Source organism: Rhinoraja longicauda, chromosome 29 (genome assembly GCF_053455715.1).
Source record: "Rhinoraja longicauda isolate Sanriku21f chromosome 29, sRhiLon1.1, whole genome shotgun sequence".
In the NCBI taxonomy this organism is placed as follows: domain Eukaryota; kingdom Metazoa; phylum Chordata; class Chondrichthyes; order Rajiformes; family Arhynchobatidae; genus Rhinoraja; species Rhinoraja longicauda.
In genome coordinates this window covers 8,572,582-8,595,558 of record NC_135981.1, presented here as the reverse complement: position 1 = coordinate 8,595,558, position 22,977 = coordinate 8,572,582, and the positions used below count along the sequence as shown (strand labels likewise).

Here is a 22,977-nt window from a genome sequence, read left to right as displayed (position 1 = left end):
CCTACGCTGCACTGCCTCAATAGCAAGGATGTCCTTCCTCAAATTAGGAGGCCAAAACTGCACACAATACTCCAGATGTGGCCTTACCAGGGCCCTGTACAACTGCAGAAGGACCTCTTTAATCCAAAGGATCCAATGATCCAAAGGAGAGATATACTGGCTATTGGAGAGATATACTGGATATACTGATACTTACACTTCAAATTAATTATAACCCCCTGGGTTATAGTGAGGTGGGTAGGAAGGAAGATGCTGGTTTAAACTGAAGATAGACACAAAAAGCTGGAGTAACTCAGCGGGTCAGACAGCGTCTCTGGAGAAAAGGAATAGGCGACTTTTTGGGTCGAGACACTTCCTCAGTCTGAGCTTTCCTGCCTATTCACCTAGTCATCTGTGCTTTTTCTCCAGAGATGCTGTCTGACTCGCTGAGTTACTCCAGCTTTTCGTGTCTATCTTAGGTTCTAGCGAGAGGATGTTTACCAGAACGGCACCTGGTTGAGCTGCAGGGAAAGGTTTGACGAACTTGGATGGTTTTCCCTGCAAGGCTGGAGTTTGATGGGAGACACTGTCAGAAGTAGATACATTTATGAGAGATATAGACAGAGGAGATGGTCAGAACCTTTTTTCCCAGCATGGAAAATGTCAAATACCAGAGGGCACAGCTTTAAGGTGAGAGGGGCAAAGTTTAAAGGAGATGTGTGAGGCCAGTTTAATTTTACACAGATGGTGGTGGGTGCCTGTGACATGCTGCCAGAGGTGGTGGTGGGGGCAGATATAATAGTCGTGTTAAAGAGACCTGGATAGGCATGTGGATATGAAAGGAACGGAGGGATATGGATGATGTGCAGGCAGATAAGAGTTGTTCTTGGCATCATGTTCAGCACAGACATTGTGGGCCGAATGGCCTGTTGCTGTAATGTACTCTTCTCTGCTTAGTTTAGTTCAGGTTAGTGTAGAGATACAGCATGGATACAAGCCCTTTGGCCCACTCAGAGTCCACAACCACCATTGATCACCTGTTCACACTAGTTCTATGTTATCCCACTTTCCCATCCGCTCCCTGCACACCAGGGGCAATTTACAGATTAACCGACAAACATGCACGTCTTTGCGATATTGGTGGAAATCGGAAGTGTCAGTATTACAGTATAGCAAAGGGGATTACAGAGGCATGAGGCAGGAGCTGGCCAGATTTGACTGGAAGGAGGCCCTAGCAGGGAAGACGGCGGAACAGCAACGGCAGGTATTCCTGGGAATAATGCAGAAGTTGCAGGATCAATTCATCCCAAAGAGGAGGAAAGATTCTAAGGGGAGTAAGATGCACCCGAGGCTGACAAGGGAAGTCAAGGACAGCATAAAAATAAAAGAGAAGAAGTATAACATAGCAAAGAAGAGTGGGAAGCCAGAGGATTGGGCCTCTTTTAAAGAGCAACAGAAGATAACTAAAAAGGCAATACGGGGAGAAAAGATGAGGTACGAGGGTAAGCTAGCCAATAATATAAAGGAGGATAGTGAAGAGTAAAAAAATAGTCAAGGCAAATGTGGGTCCCTTGAAGACAGAAGCAGGGGAATTTATTATGGGGAACAAGGGAATGGCAGACGAGTTGAACCGGTACTTTGAATCTGTCTTCACTAAGGAAGATATAAACAATCTCCCAGATGTTCTAGTGGCCAGAGATCCTAGGGTGACGGAGGAACTGAAGGAAATCCACATTTGGCAGGAAATGGTTTTGGGTAGACTGATGGGACTGAAGGCTGATAAATCCCCAGGACCTGATGGTCTGCATCCCAGGGTACTTAAGGAGGTGGCTCTAGAAATTGTGGACTCATTGGTAATCATTTTCCAATGTTCTATAGATTCAGGATCAGTTCCTGTGGATTGGAGGGTAGCTAATGTTATCCCACTTTTTAAGAAATGAGGGAGAGAGAAAACGGGAAATTATAGACCAGTTAGTCTGACATCAGTGGTGGGGAAGATGCTGGAGTCAATTATAAAAGATGAAAATGCGGAGCATTTGGATAGTAGTAACAGGATCGTTCCGAGTCAGCATGGATTTACGAAGGGGAAATCATGCTTGACTAATCTACTGGAATATTTGAGGATGTAACTAGGAAAATTGACAGAGGAGAGCCGGTGGATGTGGTGTACCTTGACTTTCAGAAAGCCTTCGACAAGGTCCCACATAGGAGATTAGTGGGCAAAATTAGGGCACATGGTATTGGGGGTAGGGTACTGACATGGATAGAAAATTGGTTGACAGACAGAAAGCAAAGAGTGGGGATAAATGGGTCCCTTTCAGAATGGCAGGCAGTAACTAGTGGGGTACCGCAAGGCTCGGTGCTGGGACCGCAGCTATTTACAATATACATTAATGACTTGGATGAAGGGATTAAAAGTACCATTAGCAAATTTGCAGATGATACAAAGCTGGGTGGTAGTGTGAACTGTTAGGAAGATGCTATGAGGTTGCAGGGTGACTTGGACAGGTTGTGTGAGTGGGCGGATGCATGGCAGATGCAGTTTAATGTGGATAAGTGCGAGGTTATCCACTTTGGTGGTAAGAATAGGAAGGCAGATTATTATCTGAATGGTGTCAAGTTAGGAAAAGGGGACGTACAACGAGATCTGGGTGTCCTAGTGCATCAGTCACTGAAAGGAAGCATGCAGGTACAGCAGGCAGTGAAGAAAGCCAATGGAATGTTGGCCTTCATAACAAGAGGAGTTTAGTATAGGAGCAAAGAGGTCCTTCTGCAGTTGTACAGGGCCCTAGTGAGACTGCACCTGGGGTACTGTGTGCAGGTTTGGTCTCCAAATTTGAGGAAGGATATTCTTGCTATTGAGGGCGTGCAGCATAGGTTTACTAGGTTAATTCCTGGAATGGCGGGACTGTCATATGTTGAAAGACTGGAGCGACTAGGCTTGTATACACTGGAATTTAGAAGGATGAGAGAGGATCTTATCAAAACGTATAAGATTATTAAGGGGTTGGACACGTTAGAGGTAGGAAACATGTTCCCAATGTTGGGGGAGTCCAGAACCAGGGGCCACAGTTTAAGAATAAGGGGTAGGCCATTTAGAACGGAGATGAGGAAAAACATTTTCAGTCAGAGAGTTGTAAATCTGTGGAATTCTCTGCTTCAGAAGGCAGTTGAGGCCAGTACTCTGAATGCATTCAAGAGAGAGCTAGATAGAGCTCTTAAGGATAGCGGAGTCAGGGGGTATGGGGAGAAGGCAGGAACGGGGTACTGATTGAGAATGATCAGCCATGATCACTTTGAATGGTGGTGCTGGCTCGAAGGGCCGAATTGCCAACTCCTGCACCTATTGTCTATTGTCACCCGGAGGAAGCCCACACGGTCACATGGAGAACGTGCAAACTCCACCCACACAGCAGCCGAGATCAGGATCGAACCCGGGTCCCTGGCGCTGTGAGGCAGCAGCACTACCAGCTGTGCCACCGTGCTGCCCTGGAACAACGAACAAAAAGCACCACTCTCTGTACTTCTGCACATTCAAAACTCTGCCACAGGTAAGTGACTACAGGTGAGATAACGAAGCAAAGTGAGTGTTAATGATATCCTAGAGTTCGATCCTGTTAAAATGAATTTACACATCCTTCATCATCATATCATATCATATCATATATATAAAACCGGAAACAGGCCTTTTCGGCCCTCCAAGTCCGTGCCGCCCAGCGATCCCCGCACATTAACACTATCCTATACCCACTAGGGACAATTTTTACATTTACCCAGCCAATTAACCTACATACCTGTACGTCTTTGGAGTGTGGGAGGAAACCGAAGATCTCGGAGAAAACCCACGCAGGTCACGGGGAGAACGTACAAACTCCTTACAGTGCAGCACCCGTAGTCAGGATCGAACCTGAGTCTCCGGCGCTGCATTCGCTGTAAAGCAGCAACTCTACCGCTGCGCTACCGTGCCGCCCTTCATGTGTAGGAAGGAACTGCAGATGCTGGTTTACACTGAAGATAAACACAAAATGCTGGAGTAACTCAGCCAGCGGGACAGGCAGCATCTCTGGAGAGAAGGAATGGGTGACGTTTCGGGCCGAGATCCTTCAGTCTGAAGAAGGGTCTCGACCCGAAACGTCACCCATTCCTTCTCTCCAGAGATGCTGCCCGTCCCGCTGAGTTACTCCAGCATTTTGAGTCTATCTTACACATCCTTCGGACGGTCAGGATGTTCCAAGGATTTCACAGCTACTGAACTACTTCTGGAACGTAAACCTGCTGCTTTAGTTTAAGCCCATCGCAGTGTAACCTGTTCCACACTCCTGCTGACCAACAACAGAAGTACAGGTGTCTGAAACACAAAGTCTGGGCCAACTGCGCACAAAGGTGCAGTGCACAAATACACCGATAATCAGTTCACCAGTTATTTCCCCTGTGTGCGTTCACACCTGTTTTTAGAGGCAGCTCAAATAGCCATGGTGTCATTGAATGGTGCCGTAGCAGGTATACAACTGCAAGTGCGTGCAATATAAGGAAGTGGATGTGTTTTAATTAATCAGCCGGATTTCACAATCCATATTCCCATAAACTCCTTTCAGAGTGAGTAATAGTCATACTGCATGGAAACAGGCCCTTCGGCCCAAGTTGCCCACACCGACCAACATGTCCCGTCTACACTAATCCCACCTGGCAGTATTTGGCTCGTATCCCTCTAAACCCGTCCGATCCATGTACCTGTCTAAATGTCTCTTAAACGTTGTGATGGTACCTGCCAGAACGATCTCCTCTGGCAGCTAATTTCATACACCTGTGAGTGGTCATCTTAGAGAGCTGGATAAGATCATGAGGGGGAAAGAGTAAATGCACAGAGTCGTTTACCCAGTGTGGGGGAATCAAGAACGAGAGCATATAGGTAGAAGGTGAAGGGTGAAGGGCCACAGTTTAAGAATAAGGGATAGGCCATTTAGAACAGAGATGAGGGAAAACGTTTTTAGTCAGAGAGTTGTGAATCTGTGGAATTCTCTGCCTCAGAGGGCAGTGGAGGCCAATTCTCTGAATACATTCAAGAGAGAGCTAGATAGAGCTCTTAAGGATAGCGGAGTCAGGGGGTATGGGGAGAAAGCAGGAACGGGGTACTGATTGAGAATGATCAGCCATGATCACATTGAATGGCGGTGCTGGCTCGAAGGGCCGAATGGCCTACTCCTGCACCTATTGCCTATTGTCTATTGTCTATAATAGGAATCTGAGGGACAACTTTTTTTACACAAAGGATGGTAGGTGCATGGAACGAGCTGCCAGAGGAGCTAGTTGAGGCAGGTACTATAGCAATGTTTGAAAAACATTTGGACAAGCACATGGATAGGACAGGTTTAGAGGGGTATGAGCCAAATGCAGGCAGGACGGACTAGTGTAGATGGGGCATGTTGGTCGGTGTGGGCAAGTTGGGTCGAAGGGCCTGTTTCCATGCTCTGTGACTTGTGACTTGTGACCCCATCAGTGTGACTTATAACTGCACTTTGCAACAGCCTAGCAAGTAACTCAATTTCAGCCAGGACTGGACAATAAATGCTGGCTTTTGTCAGTGATGCCCACATAATGTAGTTGATTTTAAAAGATATAAAGATTATCAGCTTGTTTCCACACGCTGTCTGACTCTATGATTTTAGAATCTCCCTAGCAGTGTGTTCCAGGCACCTACCAAACTCTGTGTAAAAAAAACTTGCCTTGCAAATCTCTTTTAAACTTTCCCCTCTCACCTTAAACCCATGTCCTCAAGCATTTGACGTTTCTATGCAGGCAGAAGGAGTCTTGACTATTTACCCTATCTATGCCTCTCCTAATTTTATATAAGGATGATCCTGCTGTAAAGCATGTACCCCTAAGGCCCAGTCAGTCTAAAGAGTCAGTCTGTAGAAAGGTCTCAACCCATTCCTTCTCTCCAGAGATGCTGACTGTCCCGCTGAGTTACTCCAGCAGTCTGTCTATCTTCGGTGTAAACCAGCATCTGCAGTTCCTTCCTACATATTTCTCCAGGGATGCTGCCTGACCTACTGAGTTACTCCAGCATTTTGTGTCTTTTGATTAAGCTTATAGTTCATAACGTCACTGACGGATTAGGGAACATTAATTTGCATTATGAGGGACACATTAACTATAGCTCGGACACAATCAGGGACAACCTGTTTAATCTGCGCTTTGAAGCAACTACAGCCTGTCCTGCTATAGCATGACTTTCCATGACATGAGGTTTCTGAGGAATATAACTCTTATTTTCCAGCAAAAGCATCTATACTTCTCTTCGGCTATTTAATGCTGAAGCAGTTTGACTCAAGATCAGCACGGTGGCACAGCGGTAGAGTTGCTGTCTACAGCGCCAGAGACCCGGGTTCCATCCTGACTATGGATGCTGCCTGTACAGTGTTTGTACGTTCTCCCCGTGACCCGTGTGGGTTTACTCCAGGTGCTCCGGTTTCCTCCCACACTCCAAAGGCGTACAGGTACAGGTTTAATTGGCTTCAGTAAGTTGTAAATAAATTGTCCCTGGTGTGCAGGAGAGTGCTAGTGTACGGGGTGCTCGCTGGTCGGCGCGGACACGGGGGGGCGGAGAGCCGTTTACGTGCTGTATCTCTCAAGTCTACTGCAGAAGCAGTGTTACTACTTAATGCTGAAGCAGTTTTATTCAACAGTGCTCTGATGCACAGTGGAGTGTTTTACCAAGCTTTAAAGGTGCTTTGTAAATGCAGCCGGTTGCTTGATGCAGGGCTGGCCGGTGAATACGATAGCAAGCCACAAGGAACGGCTGAACGGGTTCCTCCACCAAAAAAACCAGCATCGATGAAGATGGGCACGTGAGCTGCAAGAGAGTGGGGACAAAGGTTCTGTTGACAGCAGGCTGTGCGGGCCAGAGCTGCCTGTAGATTAGAGAGCAGGAACACGGGTAAACAAAGAGAGAATAAGGGGAGAGACAGAGGGAAAGATAATTAAGCTGCTTCTTTTGTGAGGAATCGTGCTGCCGTGAGTGGTGTAAATTATTTATTATAATACACGCAGCCTCTCCCGAGGCAACCTCAGGCAACCCACACGCCCCCCTCCTCTCACCATCACCACTGCACCTCCATTATAGCGGGCACCCATACCAACTTCATCCATCAGCACTGGAGACGGGGACTAGGCACCCTTAACACTTTAAAGGTACAGCGCGGAAACATGCCCTTCGGCCCACCCTGTCCGCACTGACCAGCGATCTCCCCGTACACCAGCACTATCCTACACACAATTTTACGAATTGTTTTTTACCGAAGCCAAGTGACCGACAAGCCGAAGATAGACACAAGGCTGGAGCAACTCAGCAGGTCAGGCAGCATCTCTGGAGAAAAGGAATCAGTGACGTTTCGGATCGAGAACCCTTCTTCAGACTGAGTGTCAAGGGATCGGGAAAGGAGAGGTATAGAAGACAGCTAGAACAAATGAATGAAAGACTTGCAAAAAGCAACCATGATCAAGGAAAGGTGGAACCCACAATGGTCTATTGTTGGCTGTGGTGTAGGGATAACAAGTTATACAGTCATTTGTTCTATGTTACCTGCTATATCTCTCATTTCCCTTTCCCCTGACTCTCAGTCCGAAGAAGGGTCTCGATGCGAAACGTCACCTATTCCTTTTCTCCAGAGATGAGTTGAAACCAGCATCTGCAGTTCCTTCCTACACATTTTGACCTACAAACCCGTTGCCCTTGGAATGAGGGAGGAAATTGGAGCACCCGGAGAAAACCTACGCAGGTCACGGGGAGAACACACAAACTCCATACAGACAGCACCCATAGTCAGGATCGAACCCGGGTCTCTGGCGCTGTAAGGCAGCAAGTTTACCGCTGTGCCACGATGCCGCCCAAACGGTTGGCACCACCCACCGTGCCCCCTGTTAAACGTTCCGCTCGCCAGCCCTGCCAGTCGCAATCTTCAGCCTCAGTCATAATGTGAGGGCAGGGGGCACTTTGAGGCTGGTCGACTTGTCGTCCGAATTCCTTACATAGTTAACACGAATTGGCCAATGTATCTGGCAAGTGCAAGTGTTTTGAACTGTACGTTCATTCATGGCTGAGGTGGTGGGGAGGTCCTTGTGCTGTTCTCCAAAGCTGCTGCCAGCCTTGCCAACCTTTACAACCCTTTATCTAGCTTCAAGTAACCCTTGTATTCCCCCCCCCCCCTCCCCCCCTCCTCTCTCCCAGCCTAGTCGTGGTACTAGTTTCACTGTCATCCTGCTGGGTTTCAATATTTGTATCACTCGTTAACACATTCTCCACAGCTAACAATGAACCACTGTGGGCTCCACCTTTCCCTGATCATCGTTGCTGGCTTTGATTTGTCCCTTTGATTGCCCCTAGTCTGAAGAAGGGCCTCGACCCAAAACATCACCTATTCCTTTTCTCCAGAGATGCTGCCTGACCCGCTGAGTTACTCCAGTGTTTTGTGCCTATCTTTGGTGCTGTTTGGCTCTGAGTCACTACCTGCTGCTCCACCGAGTACCGTACTTATGCAGCTGGCGATAAACCTGACACTCTCCTCGACTATGCTCCAAACTCGCATCTCCCCTCCTCCCATCTTCTCCACGACTGTTCAGCTTATCATTGCCTACGACACTCACAACCTCTTGTTCAGATCAGACCCCTCCAGTCCACAATGCACACAAGGAGGCCACTCTAGATTAGTTTTGTTTCATTTAGAAACACAGCGTGGAAACAGGCCCTTTGGCCCACTGAGTTAGTGCCGACTGGCGGTCACCTTGTACACTAGTTCTCTACTGCATACTGCATGCAATTTACAGAGGACAATTAAACCTGCACCTCTTTGGAGTGTGGGAGGGAAACCGGAACAACCGGAGAAAACCCACGCAGGTCACGGGGAGAACGCACAGACAGCACCCGTAGTCAGGGTCGAACCCGGGTCTCTGGTGCTGTAAGACAGCAGCTCTACCGCTGCGCCACCGTGCAGTATATGCCCCTGCGGCTAATTCAGTCTGAAGAAGGGTCTCGACCCGAAACGTCACCCATTCCTTCTCTCCTGAGATGCTGCCTGACCTGTTGAGTTACTCCAGCATTTTGTGAAATATCCACCTCAGTTAAGTTTCTTCAGGACTCCCTCTGTTAGAATGTTAGCCCAAACCAGGTTTCCGTCAGGGCTAAATTACTACCAGCGAAGCCCATTTGCACAAGGGAGATGAAAGCTGGAAAGCTAGAAAAATAAAGGAACGTGACTGAGTCACAACCTGAATCAGCGGTTATTCTCTGAAAGGAAAGGTTGGACAAACTGGGATTGTTTTTTCTCTCACACCTGACAAAGAGGTATCTAAAATGATGAGAGGAATAGATCGGGTAGACAGAGTGGAAATGTCATGGACTGTGGGGCATAGCGTTAAGGTGAGAAGGGGGCAAAGTTTAAAGGAGGTGAGAGGGGCAAGTTTTTTTTTTACACAGAGGGTGGTGGGTGCCCACGTTCCACGCTCCCACTGCTAGGGGTGGTGGTGGAGGCAGATACGATAGTGGTGCTGAAGAGAGATAGGCACATGGATATGCAGGGAATGGAGGGGTATGGATCATGTACGGGAAGATGAGATTAGTTTATCTTGGCATCATGTTTGGCATCTTGGTCATCGGTGCCGGCTCTGATTATTTTCTGAACCTTTTCATACCTCTAATTTACCTCTTGCCTGAATCTCCATCTGAATAGACAATAGGTGCAGGAGGAGGCCATTCGGCCCTTCGAACCAGCACCGCCATTCAATGTGATCATGGCTGATCATTCTCAATCAGTACCCCGTTCCTGCCTTCTCCCCATAACACCCTGACTCCGCTATCCTTAAGAGCCCTATCTAGCTCTCTCTTGAATGCATTCAGAGAATTGGCCTCCACTGCCTTCTGAGGCAGAGAATTTCACAGATTCACAACTCTCTGACTGAAAAAGACTGAAGAAGGGTCTCGACCCGAAACGTCACCTATTCCTTTTCTCCAGAGATGCTGCCTGACCCGCTGAGTTACTCCAGTGTTTTGTGTCTATCTAGAGGGTCACTTAAGTCTGCTCTGTCATTTCATTAATTTAATTGGAACCACAAGTCCACATTCCACAGTAGCCTCTCGCTCCCTTGCTTTATCATGAATTTATTTATCTCTGCATTAAAAACATTGAAAGGCTCAGGTTCCACCCCTGTTTCCCCACAGCAAATCGCATCTCATCTGCCTTTATTTTCAATGTGATGCTCTACTCGTTAACCCAACGACGATCACTCCGAAACGTCTCAACTCCTCCAAACTGGGGTGACACAGGGGCTCCTCTAAATGGGCGCCGCGGTAGAGTTGCCGCCTTACAGCACTTACAGTGCCAGAGACCCGGGTTCAATCCCGACTATGGGTGCTGTCTGTCCTGAGTTTTTGTACGTTCACCCCGTGACCTGCTGAACTGCTTTCAAGGTGATAATACCCTCCATTAAATAAGCAGTCCACTACTGAACCCAGTACTCTCGACGTGATCTCACCAATGCCCTGCTTTAACTGAAGCATAATCTCTGTGTTTTTGTATTCAATTCCCCTTGTGATAAGCAATAACATTCTGATGCTGTTCCTAATTACCTGCTGTGACTGCATTTTAGCCTCCTGCAAATCATGCATCAGGATACTCTGTAATCTCTCACCAGTCACACAATGCACTTCTTTAGTTTTATTTATCCTGCCAAAATAGGATTGAATATGGCAAAATGTGAAATGTTCCATCTGCCGGATCTTTGGCCCGCCACATGTGTACCCGGGCAGTTTCGGCAACCCCTTAACTGGGTCATGGCCAATGGGAGCAAGAGCCCATGGATTAGAGGGTTTCAGATACAGGGAGAGGTTGGATAGACTTGGATTGTTTTTTTATGGAATGCCAGAGGTTGAGGGGAGACTTGATAGAATTATGAAAGGCATAGGTAAGGTAGACACTCAGAACCTTCCTCCCAATGGTGGAAATGCCCAGCACTAGAGAGCATAGCTATCAGGTGAGAGGGGGAATGTTTAATGGAGATGTCAAGTCAATTTTTATTTGTCAATTTTTATGTGCTGGGCAAGTTTCTTTTAACACCGAGAGTGGAACGCATTGCCAGGGGTGGTTTAGTTTAGAGATACAGCGCGGAAACAGGCCCGTTCGGCCCACCGGGTCCGCGCCGCCCAGCGATCTCCGCTCATTAACACTATCCAATACCCACGTGGGACTTAAAAACATTTACCAAGCCAATTAACCTACAAACCTGCATGTCTTTGGAGTGTGGGAGGGAACCAAAGATCTCGGAGAAAACCAACGCAGGTCACGGGGAGAACGTACAAACTCCGTACGGACGGCACCCGCAGTCGGGATCAAACCCGTGTCTCCGGCGCTGCATTCGCTGTAAGGCAGCAACTCTACCGCCGCGCCAGCGGGTGGTGGTGGAGGCACCTAGGATAGTAGCGTTTGATAGGATTATGGGTAGGCACATGGAAGTGCAGGGAATAGAGGGACATGGATCATGTACAGGCAGATTACATCTGTTTAACTAGGTATCATGTTTGGCACAAACATTATGGACGGAAGGGCCCGTTCCTGTGTTGTACTGTTCTATGTTGCATGGAAGAGATATTGCATGCAACGTCTCTGGCTCTACCCGAGAGGAAGGATTTGTGCGTGTGAAGCATGTCAGGGGTGCAGAATGAAAGTGAAAGTGCCCTGTTGCACTGCTGAGTCAGATTACTTATGTGCTGCTGCCTCTGAACATGGTGTTGTGCCTGACCCTGGACACACCAGCCTCACTCCCCACCATCCACCCCTTCCCCTTGAGTTCCCGCAAGCACAGTTGCGGCACGGCGGCGCAGCTGGTAGTGCTGCTGCCTCACAGCGCCAGAGACCCGTGTTCGATCCTGACCTCAGGCGCTGTTTGTGTGGAGTATGCACGTTCTCCCCGTGACCGTGTAGATTTCCTCCGGTTCCCTCCCACATCCCAAAGACGTGCGGGTTGGTAGGTCAATTAGCCTCTGCCAAATGCTCCTAGTCAAAATCCCCAGGTCCCTCAGGTCGGCCGACTTGGGGCTACTGACTATCCCGCGGTCTAGGCTTAAGCTCAGGGGTGACCGCGCTTTTGCGGTTGCAGCTCCTAGACTGTGGAACAGCATCCCTCTCCCCATCAGAACTGCCCCCTCCATCGACTCCTTTAAGTCCAGGCTCAAAACCTATTTCTACTCCCTAGCGTTTGAGGCCCTCTGAGGGGGCGCTGTGAACTGTTTATGTATGTGCTGTAATGTTTGTGTGCCATTGTATGTTCGTTCTTAGTACCTGAACTGATGTACAGCACTTTGGTCAACGTGGGTTGTTATTAAATGTGCTATACAAATAAAATTGACTTGACTTGACTTGACTTGACTTGGGAGCGTATGAGAATGATCTAGTTGGGGCAGCACAGTGATGCAGCGGTAGAGTTGCTGCCTTACAGCGTCAGAGACACGGGTTCGATCCTCTCTACGGTTGATGTCCGTATGGAGTTTGTACCTTCTCCCTGCGACCGCGTGGGTATTCTCCAGACACTCTGGTTTGCTCCCACACTCCAAAGACATAGAGGTTTGAAGGTTAATTGGCTACGGTAAAAATTGTAAATTGTCCCCAGTGCTAGAGTGCGATGTGGACTCGGTGGGCAGAAGGGCCTACTTCCGCGCTGTATCTCTAAAGTCTCAAGTCTAGTGTGATGGGGTGATCGGTGGTCGGCGTGGACATGGTGGGCTGAAGGGCCTGTTTCCATATGCTGATTTAAACCAAAGATGGACACAAAAAGCTGGAGTAACGCACCAGGACAGGCAGCATCTCTGGAGAGAAGGAATGGGTGACGTTTCAGGTCTAAACGAAGCTCGACACTAAGCTAAGCAGGATCTCTGCCATGGCTCCACATATTGTGGCCAAGGTTGACTCATTGGCCTCTCCACTCCCTAGTCCACTGAGACCACTTTGAGGATCCTCGGCTGTTGCCCAGCTCACACGGACTTTCTCAGGATTCCCTGCAAACATTTTTCTTCTGCATTTCAAACACTTTCTCCCAAGTAGGATACGATACTACTTCCATGGTTCACCACTCTGCCGCCAACAGCTCCTTTAAACGACAGCCAGACCTGCTCAGCACACATGTGGCAGGGCGCCTGGTGCCAACACAATTGAAAAGCCCACGTAAACATTCGAAACAACGCCAAACTTACTCCCTGCAACCATCGGACTCAGGAGGGGAAGGCAGCGACACCGATACGCAGAACCACACAGTGAGTGGCGGCAACGCAAAGTCTTCGCAAACTTGGTCGTAATTAAAATTGCAAAAAGTGGTCCACACTGCCCAGTCCACCACGGGTACCGACCTCCCCACCATCGTAGGCGTCTGCAGGAGCCCCTGCCTCAAAAAGGCAGCCAGCATCATCAGAGACCCACACCACCCTGGCCACGCTCTCATTTCACTCCTGCCATCGGGAAGAAGATGAAGGATCCTGAAAACTGTAACGTCTAGGTTCAAGAGCAGCTTCTCCCCTACAATTATCAGGCTATTAAACACTACAAACACCAAATAAGCTCCAAACTACATAGATTGAGGCTGTGTATATATATATATATATATAAACACACCACACACATACATGTATATCATATCATATCATATATATACAGCCGGAAACAGGCCTTTTCGGCCCACCAAGTCCGTGCCGCCCAGCGATCCCCGTACATTAACACTATCCTACACCCACTAGGGACAATTTTTACATTTACCCAGCCAATTAACCTACATACCTGTACGTCTTTGGAGTGTGGGAGGAAACCGAAGATCTCGGAGAAAACCCACGCAGGTCACGGGGAGAACGTACAAACTCCTTACAGTGCAGCACCCGTAGTCAGGATCGAACCTGAGTCTCCGGCGCTGCATTCGCTGTAAAGCAGCAACTCTACTGCTGCGCTACCGTGCCGCCCATACATATATATATATATATATATATACATATACATGCGCACACACACACACATATATACGATGAACTTTTATGTTGTTTATTATCGTGTTTACAGTTAACTACTTTTACGTATCTGTGTAAGAAGCAGCTGCAGATGCTGGTTTAAACCGAAGATGGACGCAAAAAGCTGGAGTAACTCAGCGGGACAGGCAGCATCTCTGGAGAGAAGGAATGGGTGACGTTTCGGGTCTGAAGAAGGGTCTCGACCCGAAACGTCACCCATTCCCTCTCTCCAGAGATGCTGCCTGTCCCGCTGAGTTACTCCAGCTTTTTGTGTCTAATTTGTTGCGCTTCTGCAAGTAACAATTCATTGTTCCGTTTCTGGACATATGACAGTAAAACACTCTTGACTCTTAAAGTTGAGTTTGTTGTACGGTGAGGTACAGACACAGTGAATATTTTGTTTGAAGCCGTATCACAGGCATGTAGACTCAGAAAAGCACACAAGAAACAAAATGTACACATAAAATTGGGTAAGACAATAATTATTTTTTTTAAAGACTGAACAAACAAAAACGAGGCATTCGTGCAAAAAACAATTAGAAGAAAAAAAAAGGTTAACAGTTATGAGAGGAATAGATCGGGAGGATGCAGTCTCTTGCCCAGAGTAGGTGAATCGAGGACCAGAGGACATAGGTTTGAGGTGAAGGGGAAAAGATTTAATAGGAATCTGAGGGGTAATTTTTTTACACAAAGGGTGGTGGGTGTATGGAACGAGCTGCCAGAGGAGGTAGTTGAGGCAGGGACTATCGCAACATTTAAGAAACAGACAGGTACATGGATAGAAACAGAAAATAGGTGCAGGAGTAGGCCATTCGGCCCTTCGAGCCTGCACCGCCATTCAATATGATCATGGCTGATCATCCAACTCAGTATCCTGTACCTGCCTTCTCTCCATATCCCCTGATCCCTTTAGCCACAAGGGCCACATCTAACTCCCTCTTAAATATAGCCAATGAACTGGCCTCAACTACCTTCTGTGGCAGAGAATTCCACAGATTCATCACTCTGTGTGAAAAAAAAACTTTCTCATCTCGGTCCTAAAAGACTTCCCCCTTATCCTTAAACTGTGACCCTTTGTTTTGGACTTCCCCAACATCGGGAACAATCTTCCTGCATCTAGCCTGTCCAACCCCTTAAGAATTTTGTAAGTTTCTATAAGATCCCCCCTCAATCTTCTAAATTCCAGCAAGTACAAGCCGAGTCTATCCAGTCTTTCTTCATATGAAAGTCCTGCCATCCCAGGAATCAATCTGGTGAACCTTCTCTGTACTCCCTCTATGGCAAGAATGTCTTTCCTCAGATTAGGAGACCAAAACTGTACGCAATACTCCAGGTGTGGTCTCACCAATGCCCTGTACAACTGCAGCAGAACCTCCCTGCTCCTATACTCAAATCCCCTGGCTATGAATGCCAACATACCATTCGCTTTCTTCACTGCCTGCTGCATGCCTACTTTCAATGACTGGTGACACCCAGGTCTCGTTGCATCTCCCCGTTTCCTAATCGGCCACCATTCAGATAATAGTCTGCTTTCCTGTTCTTGCCACCAAAATGGATAACCTCACATTTATCCACATTATACTGCATCTGCCATGCATTTGCCCACTCACCTAATCTATCCAAGTCACCTTGCAGCCTCCTAGCATCCTCCTCACAGCTAACGCTGCCCCCCCAGCTTCGTGTCATCCGCAAACTTGGAGATGTTGCATTCAATTCCCTCGTCCAAATCATTAATATATATTGTAAATAGCTGGGGTCCCAGCACTGAGCCTTGCGGTACCCCACTAGTCACTGCCTGCCATTCTGAAAAGGACCCGTTTATTCCTACTCTTTGCTTCCTGTCTGCCAGCCAGTTCTCCATCCACATCAATACTGAACCCACAACACCGTGTGCTTTAAGTTTGCATACTAATCTCTTATGTGGGACCTTGTCGAAAGCCTTCTGGAAGTCCAGATATAACACATCCACTGGTTCTCCCTTATCCACTCTACTAGTTACATCCTCAAAAAATTCTATAAGATTCGTCAGACATGATTTACCTTCCATAAATCCATGCTGACTTTGTCCAATGATTTCACCACTTTCCAAATGTGCTGCTATCCCATCTTTAATAACTGACTCTAGCATTTTAGCTAGGACAGGTTTGGAGGGATATGGACCAAACGCAGGCAGGTTGGACTAGTGTAGCTGGGACATGTTGGCCGGTGTGGGCAAGTTAGGCCGAAGGGCCTGTTTCCACACTGTATCACTCTTGATGACTCTGATACACCTATGCTCAGCAAATTAATGTTAGGGGTTTTGGATTCTGCATGTTCAGGGATGGGGTGGGAGGGAGATTACGTGGGAACCATCAGCAGGGCAACAGCACGTTACCACAGGTGATGAGCTGGGGCTTTGAAAGGGGTTTTGTAGAGCTGCAGCTGGATAATGGAGCAGTGAGAAAAGGCAATGCAGGCTCCGGAAAGGTCCCACACCAGCTTGGTCCCTGACACAGAGGAATTGGTCACAGAGTAACGGGATTCTGAGATGAATCAGACACAGGATAGGGAACCAGTGCACATTACAGTCAAGAGTCAAGAGTGTTTTATTGTCGTGTTACCCAGATAGTACAATGAAATTCTTACTTGCAGCAACACAGCAGAATATGTAAACATAGTTCACTGTAAATAATATAATAAACCAGAGAGAAAAAGAAAGTTCAGTGTGTGTACTATATATATATATATATATATATATACACATACTCAAAAACACACACACACACACATTTTATATATTATTTTTTTTGGGATACGGGTGTATGTGTGTGTATATGTATATATATACACATATATATATATATACACACACACACACACATATATATATATATATATATATATATATATATATACACACACACACACGCACACACACACACACACACCCAAACCCCAAAAAAACAATAATAGTACAATAATAACAATCACAGTCCATGTAGTTCAGAGCTTATATGAAGTTGTAATGTTTAATAGCCAAATGGCTGTAGGGAACAGTCCTCACTCACACCATGAACAAGATGTACTTCCCTCCTCTGCCAGCATGGCCTCTCCCAAACCTCCAACCAAACTTGGTTCAGTGATTGAAAGATACAGCATTGGTAACAGGCCCTTCGGCCCACCGAGCTCACTCCGGCCCGTTCACAATAGTCCCATGTTATTCCACTTTCCCATCCACTCCCCACACGCCAGGGGCAAATTATGGAGGGCAATTAACCTACAAACCCGCACGACTTTGGGATGCGGGAGGAAACCGGCAAACTCCACACAGACAGACAGCACCCTAGGTCAGGATTCAACTCGGGTCTCTGGCGCCACGAGGCAGCAGGTCAATTTGCTGCACCACTGTGCTGCCCATATTCATGATAACAAACATTTTTTACGAACTGCCGATGCTAAAAATCTGAAATGAAAATAGAAAATGCTCCTTTGGTAGAATTTTTGACCTAATATGTCTAACTTTATCTGTCTTTCCATAAAACCGGTGCCCAGTTGTTTTAAGGCAATATTTCTCACTCGTTTAACATTACTGAGGGAAACAAAGCACGGTCATGGAACAACAGATTAGAAACATGCCGGTGAAAGTAAGATGAGGGGATGGTTGGAGGAATCTGAATGCAGTACAGGAACACTGAATGCAGAAGCCAAGCCTGGGAGAAGTGGAGACAGACACAAACTGCTGGAGTAACTCAGCGGGTCAGACAGCATCTCTGGAGAAAAGGAATAGGTGACGTTTCGGGTCGACCCGAATCATCACCCATTCCTTCTATCCAGAGATGCTGCCTGTCCCGCTGAGTTACTCCAGCAGTTTGTGTCTACCTTCGGTGCAAACCGGCATCTGCAGTTCCGTCCTACGGACTGGGAGAAGTGGGGATGGACCTTATGGTTTTTAATGGTGGACAGATGCAGGTAAAAGTCCCCAAAATGGGAATGATAGTGGTACCGGTAAACTGGATGCTTTGAGTCAAAGCATCAGGAATTGGTCAGAGCACAGAGCATGAGAGTCTCAAATACACATTTCGATACAGAAAATATATGTTGTGCCACTAATTCAGCACGGTGTTCCATAATCAATAGATAGAAGAGGATGGCACAACAATGTTGGAACTCCCTATTGACAGCTCTAGGGGAGAACCTTCAACAGTTAAAGGCCAGTGACTTCCATCTTCTCAAGGGCAAGAACAGAGAGATATCAGATGCTGCCCTCCCAGTGGCCCTGAGGATTATATTCAAAGGTAAATGCTGTGTGACCGACTCTCAGGCTGGTGCGCCACTTAAAGTTACCAAAGATAGGCCTCAGCTGGAGGATAGGCCTCATCTCTGGATAAGAAGGAATGGGTGACGTTTCAGGTCTGAAGAAGGGTCTCGATCCGAAACGTCACCTATTCCTTTTCTCCATTCAGTGTTCCTGCACTGCATTCAGATTCCCCCAAACAACCCCTCATCTTACTTTCACTGGCATGTTTCTAATCTGTTGTTCCATGACCGTGCTTTTTTTCTCTCAGTAATGTTAAATGAGTGATAAATACACTCAGCTAACTTCAACCAGGTAACAAGACAGTACCGATGTCTGGGGCTAAACAAATCGCAAACTCAAGGCACCCTGAGCCACAAATCTTTTATTATCTTTAAAACCAGCATTTCACGACACACGTACAAGTTCTTATACTTTGCAAAGAAAGGAAACTGAAAGCTACTCTTTTTAAACACCTTCCATTTATCATAGAACATAGAAACATAGAAATATAGGTGCAGGAGTAGGCCATTCGGCACTTCGAGCCAGCACCGCCATTCAATATGATCAAGGCTGATCATCGAAAATCAGTACCCCATTCTTGCTTTTACCCAATATCCCTTGATTCCTTTAGCCCGAAGAGCTAAATCTAACTCTCTCTTGAAAACATCCAGTGAATAGGCCTCCACTGCCTTCTGTGGCAGAGAATTCCACAGATTCACAACTCTCTGGGTGAAAAAGCTTTTCCTCATCTCAGTCCTAAATGGCCTACCCCTTATTCTTAAACTGTGACCCCTGGTTCTGGACTCCCCCAACATCAGGAACATTTTTCCTGCATCTAGCCTGTCCAATCCTTTAAGAATTTTACAATTTTCTGTAAGATCCCCTCTCATCCTTCTAAATTCCAGTGAATACAAGCCCAGTCGACCCATTCTTTCATCATATGTCAGTCCCGCCATCCCAGGAATTAACCTGGTGAACCTACGCTGCACTCCCTCAATAGCAATAATGTTCCTCCTCAAATTAGGAGACCAAAATTGCACACAATACTCGAGGTGCAGTCTCACCAGGGGCCTGTACAACTGCAGTAGGACCTCCTTGCTCCTAAACTCAAATCCTCTCGCAATGAAGGCCAACATGCCATTGGCTTTCTTCACTGCCTGGTGTACCTGCATGCTCACTTTCAGTGACTGTTGTACAAGCACATTGCACCTCACCTTTTCCTAATCTGACACCATTCAGATAATAATCTGCCTTCCTGTTCTTGCCACCAAAGTGGATAACCTTACATTTATCCACATTATACTGCATCTGCCAGGCATCTGCCCATTCACCCAACCTATCCAAGTCACCCTGCAGCCTCATAGCATCCTCCTCGCAGCTCACACTGCCACCCAGCTTTGTGTCATCCTCAAACTTAGAGATGTTACATTTAGTTCCCTCGTCTAAATCGTTAATATAAATTGTAAGTAACTGGGGTCCCAGCACCGAGCCTTGCAAACTCCCTCCCCCCCCCCCCACCCTTCCCCCACTGAATAGAAGATGGTGTACAAAGAATATCCACAAAGTGCACCACCCCCTCCCCTGGCATGTCTCTCCTCAACAAAACTTGATGCTAATACAGCAGATGCTCAATACATGAAATTTGAAAAAAAGAAAATGGAGTAACTCAGCGGGTCAGGCAGCATCTCCAGAGAAAAGGAATAGCTGATGGTTTGGGTCGAGACCCTCTTCACTGAAGAAGGATCTCGACCCGAAACATCACCTATTCCTTTTCTCCAGAGATGGTGTCGGACCCGCTGAGTTACTCCAGCTTTTTGTGTCTGTCTTCAGTTTAAACCAGCATCTGCAGTTCCTTCCTGCACATTTTAACATTATTGAAAGAAAGGACGCGTGAATCCAACTGGGTCCACAGTGGGTACGAAGGAACTGCAGGTGCTGGTTTGTACCAAAGATAGACACAAAGTACTGGAGTAGTTCAGCGGGTCAGGCCGAATCTCTGGAGAAAAAGGAATAGGTGACGTTTTGGGTAGGAACCCTTCTTCAGATTGAAAGATAGAGAAGGCCAGAAAACAACAGGGCCGGCAAAAGAAGGGTGAAGTCCACAATGGCCCATGACATAGGTGAGTCTGAAGAGCCTGAAACTTCACCTATTCCTTCTCTCCAGAGATGCTGTCTGACCCGCTGAGTTACTCCAGCATTTTGCGTCTATCTTCGGTTTAAACCAGCATCTGCTGTTCCTTCCCACACGTAGGTGGGAAGGGATTGGACAAGTGGGGGATAGGATGGAATCAAGGTAGGTGGAAATGATGTTGGATATAGACACAAAAAGCTGGAGTAACTCAGCGGAACAGGCAACATCTCTGGAGAGATGGAATGCGTGACGTTTGGGGTCGAGACCAGTTGTCAGTGGGGCAGGACCCACGATGGTTTTCAATTGAGGTGAAGTCCCATGTTGGATAGAGAACTGGGGGGGGGGGGGTCTTTCTGTGTAGGAAGGAACTGCAGATGCTGTTGATAGACACAAAAATCTGGGAGGAACTCAGTGGGTCAGGCAGCATCTCTGGAGAAGAGGTACAGGCCACCTTTCGGTTGTGGACCCTTCTTGAGACTGAGAGCTAGGGTGGGTGTGGGTGGGTGGGTGGGTGTGTGGGTGTAAGGGTGTTTGGCTTCAAGGCAACAATGGGGGGGGGGAAATCAATCAGCAGTGTCAGTCAGCAAGCCAGGTCAGGTGGGGCCCACGGGGAAGCAGAAGAGGAGGGTTTTTACCGTTTTAAGTCAGAGAGAAGGTTTTCTGTGCCCTGGGAAGAAAGAGAAACGAATGGGGGAGTGTGGGAAAGGAGAGGGGGGTTGGTGATGGGATCAGATCTCAGCTCCCCTGGTTCTCTCCTCCCTCGCCAACAACCCTGCTGGTACATCTGGCAATGGGTGAGGGTTGGTTTTGGGGGGGGTTTGGGGTAAAGGGGGGGGGGGTGGTGAGAGGAGCGGGCGAGCGCTGCTTACCTTGAGAGCTGCGGTGCTGGTGCTGGTGAAGTCGCTGCGAATGTTGCCTGGGGTTTCGCTGCGCTGGCCCGGGGTAGTAGAGACACAGAGACACACACACTGATGGAGGCAGGCAGACACACACACACACACACACACACACACACACAGAGGTTGTGATGCGGGCTTTTAACACCAAGGAGACCTGTGTGTGAATTTGCAAACAACAATCAACCCCCCACCACACACAAAAAAAATAAAAAATTGTGGGGGTGAAAAGCAATTGAGCAACAAAAACCACCACCCCCCCCCCCTAAAAAAAAAAAAAAGCAGAGGACAAATATAGGAGACACAGAGCAAGCAACCAGCAATGGCGCCAGTGCAGTAAAGAGTGTGTCTGTAATCCCTTTCCCCACCCTAGTGCTGTTTCACTCTGAGGGTGGGGAGCTGGGTCACACTGCAGGCGTTTAAGGTGGTCCATGCAAACCCTTGCCACGAACAAAAAATAATCCCCCCCCCACCCACCCTCCCTCCATCTGTCAACAGCTCCCTTGCACCCAGTTACAGGGTGAATATCATTTGCAAAACCATCCCAAAACATCCTTGGCTGTTTAATAATCCAATGATACTTTATTGTCACTTCTACCGAAGGTACAGAGAAACGTTGTTTTTTGTTTTGTTTCTTGCCTATAAAATGATGTGGCAGACCCCCACACAGGCAGTGTGCATGCAAGCAAGTGTCGCCGTGTGTTAGTGCCAAACAGAAGTTGGTACAGTTGTCATAATATAAGAAGGTAACTGCAGATGCTGGTACAAATCGAAGGTTTTTAATTCACAAAATGCTGGAGTTACTCAGCAGGTCAGGCAGCATCTCAGGAGAGAAGGAATGGGTGACGTTTCGGGTTCGAGACCCTTCTTCAGACTGATACAACTGGTGCAATTGTCCCCTTTGCTCGTCGACTTTAGGTTCAGATGCCAGGTTTTCCCTCGGCTTCTAAAGGGAATCTTGATCTTGTAAAAACAAAGGTTCTTCTGGTTGGTAGGATGATGTCTTTTTGCGTTGCATTGTCCTGCAGGTTTTCTGGTCAGTGCTCTGCACCGGGCTATAGAGAAATCTGCGTTAATATAGTGCCTTTCAGGATGTTCCAGACCAAACTTGTTCAATAAACCACCCCCTGCAACGTGGGAAACAATGCAGCCACCCAGCACAGCAAAAAACACACAAAAAGCATCGCAATAATGACTAAATCACTTTTTTATTTTAGTGTCAAGTGGACGAAATAATATTGTCTAAAGCATCAGGATGACATTTTTTTTGTGCTGTAGGTTGGTTTAATATATGAGAGCAGAGGGCGGCATAGTGCTAGACCTGCTGCCTCACGTCGCCAAAGACCTGGGTTTGGTCCTGACATTGGCTGCTGTTGGCGTGGAGTTTGCACGCTCTCCCTATGACTGTGTGGGCTTTCACTGGGTGCTCCGGTTTCCCCCCACATCCCAGAGACGCGCGGGTTTGTGTGTTAATTTGCTCTTAGTCTGCTGGATGCAAAAGTGGGATAGCCTGTAATTAGTGTGATCGATGGTCGACGTGGATTCGACGGGCCGAAGGGCCTGTTTCCATGCTGTATCTCTAAGCCAAACTACGTGAAATAAGGTACTGCAGATGCTGATTAACCTGGACCTGAATGTTCTCCAGAGATGCTGCCTTGGC

At 47.4% G+C, this 22,977-nt stretch overlaps 1 protein-coding gene across 3 annotated transcripts in view; it reads right to left on the bottom strand.

Moving 5' to 3' along the window:
• LOC144607508 (NGFI-A-binding protein 1-like) overlaps positions 1 to 21,593 on the bottom strand; it is a 54,220-nt gene extending 32,627 nt beyond the window's left edge. The window contains exon 1 of one of the 3 annotated variants that reach the window (XM_078424396.1): positions 21,291 to 21,593. The gene's annotated coding sequence lies outside the window, so the exon portion shown is untranslated. Of the gene's footprint in view, positions 1 to 383; positions 441 to 21,290 lie in introns of those variants that run through there. The other 2 variants (XM_078424398.1, XM_078424397.1) reach the window with 2 other exon arrangements.
• Between the last annotated feature and the right edge of the window lie 1,384 nt (positions 21,594 to 22,977).